General features: G+C 46.9%; 2 pseudogenes; both read right to left on the bottom strand.

Annotated features, from left to right (window-relative positions):
* Positions 1–511: 511 nt before the first annotated feature.
* Positions 512–687, bottom strand: LOC139227209 (U2 spliceosomal RNA; annotated as a pseudogene).
* A 4142-nt stretch (positions 688–4829) lies between these two features.
* Positions 4830–5061, bottom strand: LOC139227297 (U2 spliceosomal RNA; annotated as a pseudogene).
* Between the last annotated feature and the right edge of the window lie 4269 nt (positions 5062–9330).

The following is a 9330-nucleotide window of genomic DNA, read 5'->3' on the forward strand; positions in this document are numbered from 1 at the left end:
CTGAAATAAGAACATATTTGTTAAAGCATCTATACCCAATTGAATAAAGAAAGGAAATCTTACATTTAAAACAACGTCTGTCATGACCTCAGGACATCCAAAGCGCTTTACAGCCAATTAGAACTTTTGAAGTGTAGTCACTGTTTTTTAATGTAGGAAATTGAGTTAATGCGAACAGATCCAAATCTGTTTGAGTCAGTCGACAAACGTCGATTTGGAATGAGTAACTAACAGAAATGGATCAACTTGCTTTTGAAAGCTACTGGTGCAGGAGTGGCAAGCAGCAATCAATCAAATATCAGCAAAACAGTTATGAAGTGAGAGGGAATAAAATATAGAGGAGAATAACATAGGGTGGCAAGCAAAGGAAGAGAGTGAAAGAGATTGGAATAGAAATTTTTATTTATTTATTTATTTATTTATTTTTAATCCAATTTCTTTTCAGATCAACTCTAACGCCAAAGATCACTTTGCGCCAATATATTTGATCTTAGGCGAAAAGGCCGAGAGGCGAAGTTGCACCGTTCCTGGAAATATTGCAATACCAGGTCGGTGCATGGAGTGGACGGGGCAAGCCCCTGATTCAGCTCCCTGTCCAAAAATCAATTCAATATCATGTCCCCATAGGGGATATTAAACTGATAAGAACAGATACTACACTTGATCTTAGCCAAAAGGCCGAGAGATTGGAATAGAAATTAATCTGAGCTCTTGTACATCACCCAGTGTCAGCCAATGGGAGTCTCCCCTACATCACTGACTGTCAGCCAATGGTAATCTCCCCTACATCACAGCGTGTCAGCCAATGGGAGTCCCCCCTACAGTCACTGAGTATCAGCCAATGGAAGTCTCTCCTACATCACTGTCTGTCAGCAAATGGGAATCTCTTCTACATCACTGACTGTCAGCCAATGGGAGTCTCTCTTACATCACTGTGTGTCAGCCAATGGGATTCCCCCTCACATCACTGAGTATCAGCCAATGGAAGTCTCTCCTACATCACTGACTGTCAGCCAATGGGAATCATCCCCTACATTACTGAGTGTCAGCCAATGGGAGTCACTCCTACATTACCCAGGGAGGGAGCGCTGCACTGTCGGAGGTGCCATCTTTTGGATGAGACATTAAAGTGAGGCCCTGTCTGCTTTCTCAGGTGGACATAAAAGGCACTATTTCAAAGAAGAGCAGGGGAGTTCTCCCCGTGTCCTTACCAATATTTATCCCTCAACCAAATTCCAACCTCACCAAACAGATTATCTAGTCATTATCACATTGCTGTCTGTGGGAGCTTGCTGTGCACAAATTGGCTGCCGCGTTTCCCACATTACAAAAGCGACTACCCTTCAAAACTTTCAAAAACAAGTTGATCCATTGCTGCTGCTTAGTCATTCCGAATTGACGTTTGTCGACTGACTCAAACAGATTTGGATTTGTTTGCGTGAACTCAATTTCCTACATTAAAAAAACAGTGACTACACTTCAAAAGTACTTCATTAGCTGCAAGGCGCTTTGCGATGCCCTGAGTTCTAGAAAGGTGCTATAGAAATGCAAGTCTTTTGTTTTTTCAGTAGGGTGAAGTTCAGTGTTGGAATACTGGGCAGAACCATTCCTCGGATCGCCAGCAACAGCAGGACCTCACACAGAGTGGGCACCTTATCGGTAAATAGCACCCTTTAACGCCAATGGATGGAAAGTCCCATACAAAGCACACAGTGTCTTGATAAAGCGCCTTTTGCATGCAGGGCCCGGGGGGTACAGGGACCCTGGAGAGTCCCCTTCAACATTGGCGCAGCAGACTAAGGGTTAACATAATCACTGCTGAGATGCAAGCCTGCCTTTTATTGTTGTGGGAGTTTTTGCTGATTAAATCCCAGATATTGTTTTGTGCTGCTGTATTTAAAAAAAAAATCATTTTATTGTGACAAATATGCACATATATTACATTAAGAAATCCATTCTGCTGCCATGGCCCCTGTTTCCCTGTGATATCGATTCAAATGGCTCCGTGTCTTAATGCGGTGAGATCAGACGGTTTGATTTGCATTGATCACCATGCCTCTGCCCTGATCCTGCCACATCTGCCCAGTTAGCAAACCGCGCTGGGGGCTCCTTACGGGCCTTGTGGCATCTGCAGTGCGCCCTTCAATCATTCGCTTGTGATTGAACACACGGATCTGGGACACGAGAGAGGGTGAGGGACACAAAAGAGGGATTAGCTGGGAGCCAGCTGAGTGCGCGGGAGCTGCATGTCAGAGGCTATCAGCTGCCACACACACACGCTGCTCGATTTATCCACGGAGACCCCGTGTTTGTTTCAATTCCATTAACTCGTGCCGCTTCTCGGAAATGTCACGCACCACTGATCAGCCCCGGGACCTCATTCCCTCCCCGTTCCAATCAACAGCACTTCTCTCCTCGCTGCTGTTAGTTGTGGCCTCGGGGTGAATGGATGCATGTGGCTGAATGAGCAATACGCGTTTTCAAAAAAAAAAAAATTGCCCTGGGCTGATTACTGTGAAGAATAGTTACTGTCTGTTCCAGGAGCAATGAATGACCTAAACAGGAAGTGCATTGCATTGCATGGCCCTAATCATCATCATAAGCAGTCCCTCAGATTCGAGGAAGACTTGCTTCCACTCTTAAAATGAATCCTTAGGTAGCTGAACAGTCCAATACAAGAATCACAGTACCTGTCACAGGTGGGACAGATAGTCATTGAGGGAAGAGGAGGGTGGGACTGCTTTGTCGCACGCTCTTTCCGTTGCCTGCGCTTGATTTCTGCATGCTCTCGGGAGCCTCTTATCAAGAAGAGCAGACATTGACGACGAGATTCAACACCGCCTCCAGTGCGCCAGTGCAGCCTTTGGCCACCTGAGGAAAAGAGTGTTCAAAGACCAGGCCCTCAAATCTGCCACCACGCTCATGGTCTACAGGGCTGTAGTAATACCTGCTCCCCTGTACGGCTCAGAGGCATGGACCATGTACAGTAGACACCTCAAGTCACTGGAGAAATACCACCAACGATGTCTCCGCAATATCCTACAAATGGCCCTAATGGACACATGGCCATTCACACTGGATCAGCCCCAGGTTCCACCCCCAGTCACAGCTGACCTCAGGCAGGGCAATCATTTGCCTCAGTGCTGGATTGCCAACTCTGGTTGGACGTATTCCTGGAGGTTTCATCACATGACCTCCTGCCTCTAACTGCCTCGCCACACCTCCTCCATTGATAATAATAACTTGTATTTATCATCATCATAGGGGCCCCTTGAACGAGGGTGACTTGCTGCCACATGAGTTCACAGATGTTTCAATGAAGGACCCAATGTTCCAGTCCTGAACTCCAATTGAGGGGGGTGGAAGATGCCTGTGCGTGGATTTTTTTAACGTGTGGTGACCGTTGCACAGCCTTTGCACAGCCACCACACGGGCATGACAGAACTAGGCCTTTATCCAGTGGCAAGGGTTAACCAAGACGACTGGAGACCTGCTCTGCTGCATGGACCTAGTGCGCACACATATCGCAGTGTGGGCTGGCCCGTGCTGCCCCTGGGCCCTCGGCTCTTCTGGGCCCCGTACCCTCATTCACCACACTTCCGCCACGATCTCTCAGCGCTCCTCCGCCACAAAACACTCGCCGCACCTCCACCACGATCGCTCGCTGTATTTATATAGCGCCTTTAACGTAGTAAAACATCCCAAGGCACTTCACAACAGTGTTACAAGACAAAATCAACACATTTGACACCCAACCATAAAAGAAGAAATTAAGGCAGATGACCAAAAGCTTGGTTAAAGAGGTAGGTTTTAAGGAGCGTCTTAAAGGAGGAAAGAGAGTTAGCGAGGCGGAGAGGTTTAGGAAGGGAGTTCCAGAGTTTGGGGCCCAAACAGCTAAAGTCACAGCCACCGCTGGTTGAGCGATTATAATCAAAGAATGTCCATCTTTGCAATTCACCATCTTCCTCCACCATTTAGAAGACAAACAGACTCTTCATTACCTGATTGGATAGTTCTTGACTGTGTCAAACCATTTTGTCCCCCAATCTCCCAATATTTTTTATAACTAACAAATGAAAGTGTTCAAAGTAAATGAAAAAAAAACACATAATTCGTTAATCTAATTTATGATTTTTATTCCGGGTTACAGTGAGTGATCCTTACCCTGAATAAACAGTGACTCTGTACAGTTTTTTTTTTTTTTTTTGAAATTCGTAGCCAATCGTTCCAATTCTTTGTCAAATCACAAACACCAGAGGTCACCTTGGGCCCATTCAAGGATCACTCTGCGCCAATGCTCTTAGCCAAAAGGCCTAGAGCCACTGCACCGTTCCTGGAAGTACTGCAATACCAGGTTCGTGCCATGGAGGTGGATGGGTCAGGTCCCCCACACACCTCCGTGGAGGTGGATTACAGTTTTTTTTTATAAATTCGTAGCCAATCGTTCCAATTCTTTGTCAAATCACAAACGCCAGAGGTCACCTTGCACATGCCAAGGATCACTCTGCGCCAATGCTCTTAGCCAAAAGGCCTAGAGCCACTGCACCGTTCCTGGAAGTACTGCAATACCAGGTTCGTGCCATGGAGGTGGATGGGTCAAGCCACCCCACACACCTCCGTGGAGGTGGATGGGTCAAGCCACCCCACACACCTCCGTGGAGGTGGATGGGTCAAGCCACCCCACCCACGTGGAGGTGGATTACAGTTTTTTTTTTTTTTTTAAATTCGTAGCCAATCGTTCCAATTCTTTGTCAAATCACAAACGCCAGAGGTCACCTTGCACATGCCAAGGATCACTCTGCGCCAATGCTCTTAGCCAAAAGGCCTAGAGCCACTGCACCGTTCCTGGAAGTACTGCAATACCAGGTTCGTGCCATGGAGGTGGATGGGTCAGGTCCCCCACACACCTCCGTGGAGGTGGATGGGTCAACCCTCCCCACCCACCTCCTGTTTCCAAAAATGCAAGCATATACCTTCCTGACCAGGGAGAAACCACCCGGAGGTCATGGTGGCTGGTCAGGTTAGTTATGCATGATCTTAGCCAAAAGGCCGAGAAGCGTGGAGGTGGATTACAGTTACAGTGAGTAACCCTTACCCTGAATAAACAGTGACTCTGTGCAGTTACAGTGAGTAACCCTTAACCTGAATAAACAGTGACTCTGTACAGTTACAGTGAGTGACCCTTATGTTGCTGAATAAATAGTAACTCTGTACAGTACTTCATTTCCTTAATATAATGAATGAAGTGACAGGCACTTTAATAGATGTATTTGAGGTAAGATGCGGACCCAGGTGTTTCCCAAACCACCTCAACCTTGCCGTAATATTTCAGATAATCTGTAATATTTCCCAGAGTCTGTGTAATTCCGCATATTGAGTTGAAAGGTCACAAAAGTAATCCTGTGACGCATTGATTGCCTCGGTTATGGTGCACCTGCACTGGCGTTTCAGATTGCGAGAAGGAGCTGAGCGAGAGTGAGGCTAATCCTTTACCTCTCCTGGATCTGATCGTCGGTGACACTGAGAAGGAACTTCTTTGTCAGAAATCTAAATTGAAGAGCTGGTGAATGTGTAAGAGCTTGGCATTCTCTGCCTGTATTGGTGCACAGGAAATGTGTCTGACAGATTGAATTGTATGTTTGCATAGTAACCAAGAGAACCTCTTTCTCAAATCAGCTTAACTGAGTGTCAAGGAACCAATAGGTTCTGATGCAATTGACTTGTTTTTCAAGCCTGGAGCAGGTTTATATCCCTTCAATTGATGCTGACGCCTACTTAGATGCGGAGATAAAGAACAGCAAGCACTTGAAAAATCCCAGCTCAAAAAAGGCAACACAACAATGCCACAGTAATAATCAAATAGATTCCCCCTCCCCCCTTCAACAGTCAGTTCCAATCCAAGCTTCCCACTCTCTATGTCCCAATCATTTTCCCTGTTCCCCTCCTGCAATCCCGTATGGACCCGGACCTGGCCTTCAATGACTAGTGATAACCGTGGCTCAGTCGGCAGAAATCTCTCCTTATCTGAGTTATTAGAGGTCATGGGTTCAAGACCCGCTCCAGAAACTTGAGCACACAACCTAAGCTGACAATTTGGTGCAGTACTGAGGGAGTGCTGCACTGTTGAAGGTGTGGTGGTCCTTTAGACGCAATGTTAAACCAAGGTACCATCTGCCCTCACAGGGGTATGTGAAAGATCCCGCAGCAATATTTGAAGAATTTTTCCCCAGTGTCCCGGCCAATGTGTATCCCTCAACCAGCACCTAAAAAAACAGATGATCTGTTCATTATCTTATCGAGCCTGCTCCACCATTGTTCGCATGCCAGACATGAGACTCCTTCATGGCAAACGAGCCAAAGGTGGGCAGAGGATACGTTAAAAGGGCACCCTCAAAGCCTCCCTGATAAAGTGCAACATTCCCACTGACACCTGGGAGTCCCTGGCCAAAGACCACCCTAAGTGGAGGAAGTGCATCCGGGAGGGAGCTGAGCACCTCGAGTCTCGTCGCCGAGAGGGTGCAGAAACCAAGCGCAGGCAGCAGAAGGAGCGTGCGGCAAACCAGTCCCACCCAGCCTTTCCTTCAACCACTGTCTGTCCCGCCTGTGACAGGGACTGTGGTTCTCGTATTGGACTGTTCAGCCAACTAAGGACTCATTTTAAGAATGGAAGCAAGTCTTCCTCGATTCTGAGGGACTGCCTCTGATGATGAAAATCATGATGATGATGAGGAAAATGAAGAGGATGATGATGATCAGGGTGATGAGGATGATGATGAGGAGGATGATGATGAGGATGAGGAGGATGAGGATGATGATGAGGATGAAGATGATGATGAGGATGATGAGGATGAGGAGGATGAGGAGGATGAGGAGGAGGATGATGATGATGATGAGGATGAGGATGAGGATGATGAGGATGATGAGGATGAGGATGAGGATGAGGATGAGGAGGATGAGGATGAGGATGAAGATGATGAAGATGAGGATGATGAAGAGGATGATGAGGATGATGATGAGGAGGATGATGAGGATGATGATGAAGATGAAGAAGATGAGGATGAGGAAGATGAGGATGCTGATGAGGATGACGATGATGAGGATGAGGATGAGGATCAGGAGGATGAGGATGAGGATGAGGATGATGAGGATGATGAGGATGAGGATGATGAGGATGAGGATAAGGATGATGAGGTGGATGAGGATGATGAGGATGAGGATGATGAGGATGAGGATGAGGATGAGGATGATGAGGATGAGGATGATGAGGATGAGGATGATGAAGAGGAGGATGATGAAGATGAGGATGAGGATGATGAGGATGATGAGGATGAAGATGAGGATGAGGAGGATGAGGAGGATGATGAGGATGATGAAGGTGAGGATGATGAGGATGTTGAGGATGATGAAGATGAGGAGGATGATGAGGATGAGGATGATGAAGATGAGGATGAGGATGAGGATGAGATGGATGAGGATGATGAGGAGGATGAGGAGGAGGATGAGGATGATGAGGATGAGGATGATGAGGATGAGGATGTTGAGGATGATGAGGATGAGGATGAGGAGAATGAGGATGAGGAGGAGGAGGATGATGAGGAGGATGAGGATGAGGATGAGAATGATTAGGATGAGGATGATGAGGATGATGATGTGGATGATGAAGATGAGGATGATGAAGATGAGGAGGAGGACGATGAGGATGAGGATGAGGATGATGAGGATGAGGAGGATGAGGAGGACGATGAGGATGATGAAGATGAGGATGAGGATGATGAGGATGAGGATGACGAGGATGGTGAGGATGAGGATGGTGAGGATGAGGATGAGGATGAGGAGGATGAGGAGAATGAGGAGGATGATGAAGTTGAGGATGATGAAGATGCGCATGAGGATGATGATGAGGATGATGAGGATGAGGAGGATGAGGAGGATGATGAAAATGAGGATGAGGATGAGAAGGATGAGGAGGATGAGGATGATGAAGATGAGGATGAGGAGGATGGGAATGAGGATGAGGAGAATAAGGAGGATGAGGATGAGGAGAATGAGGATGAGTTGGATGAGGAAGATGAGGATGATGAGGATGAGAATGAGGATGAGGAGAATAAGGAGGATGAGGATGATGAGAATGAGTATGAGGATGACGAGGATGCTGAGGATGAGGAGAATGAGGATGAGTTGGATCAGGAGGATGAGGATGATGAGGATGAGGATGATGAGGATGAGAATGAGGATGAGGAGAATAACGAGGATGAGGATGATGAGAATGAGGATGAGGATGATGAGGATGATGAGGATGAGGATGAGGAGAATGAGGATGAGGAGGAGGAGGAGGATGAGGAGGATGAGGATGATGATGATGATGAAGATGAGGATGATGATTAGGATAAGGATGATGAGGATGATGAGGATGAGGAGGATGAGGATGAGGATGAGGATGATGAGGATGAGGATGATGAGGATGAGGATAAAGATGATGAGGCTGGGAGGATGAGGAGGATGAGGATGATGAGGATGAAGAGGATGAGGATGTTGAGGATGATGAGGAAGAGGATGAGGAGAATGAGGATGAGGAGGAGGATGAGGATGAGGAAGATGAGGATGATGATGAGGATGAGGATGATGAGGATGATGAAGATGAGGATGATGTGAGGATGAGGATGATGAGGATGAGGATGAGGATGATGAAGATGAGGATGAGGATGATGAGGATGATGAGGATGAGGATGATGAGGATGAGGATGATGAGGACGAGGATGACGAGTTGAGGATGAGGAGGATGAGGAGGAAGGATGAGGAGGATGAGGTGGTGAGGATGATGAGGATGAGGATGATGAGGATGAGGATGATGATGTTGAGAATGAGGATGAGGAGAATAAGGAGGATGAGGATGATGAGATGAGGATGAGGATGATGAGGGATGAGGATGAGGAAGTATGAGATGAGAGGAGGAGATGAGGATGATGAGGATGATGAAGATGAGGATGATGATGAGGATGAGGATGATGAGAGTGAAGATGAAGGATGATGATGATGATGATGATGAGGATGAGTTGGATGAGGATGATGAGGAGGATGAGGAGGATGAGGATGAGGATGATGAGGGTGAGGATGTTGAGGATGATGAGGATGAGGATGAGGAGAATGAAGATGTGTGGAGGAGGATGAGGAGGATGAGGATGAGGATGATGAGGATGAGGATGAGGATGAGGATGATGAGGAGTAGGAGGATGAGGATGAGGATGAGGATGATGAGGATGATGATGAGGATGAGGATGATGATGATGATGATGAGGGTGAGGATGATGAGGAGGATGATGAGGATGAGGA

The sequence above is a fragment of the Pristiophorus japonicus genome, chromosome 16 (assembly GCF_044704955.1).
Source record: "Pristiophorus japonicus isolate sPriJap1 chromosome 16, sPriJap1.hap1, whole genome shotgun sequence".
In the NCBI taxonomy this organism is placed as follows: domain Eukaryota; kingdom Metazoa; phylum Chordata; class Chondrichthyes; family Pristiophoridae; genus Pristiophorus; species Pristiophorus japonicus.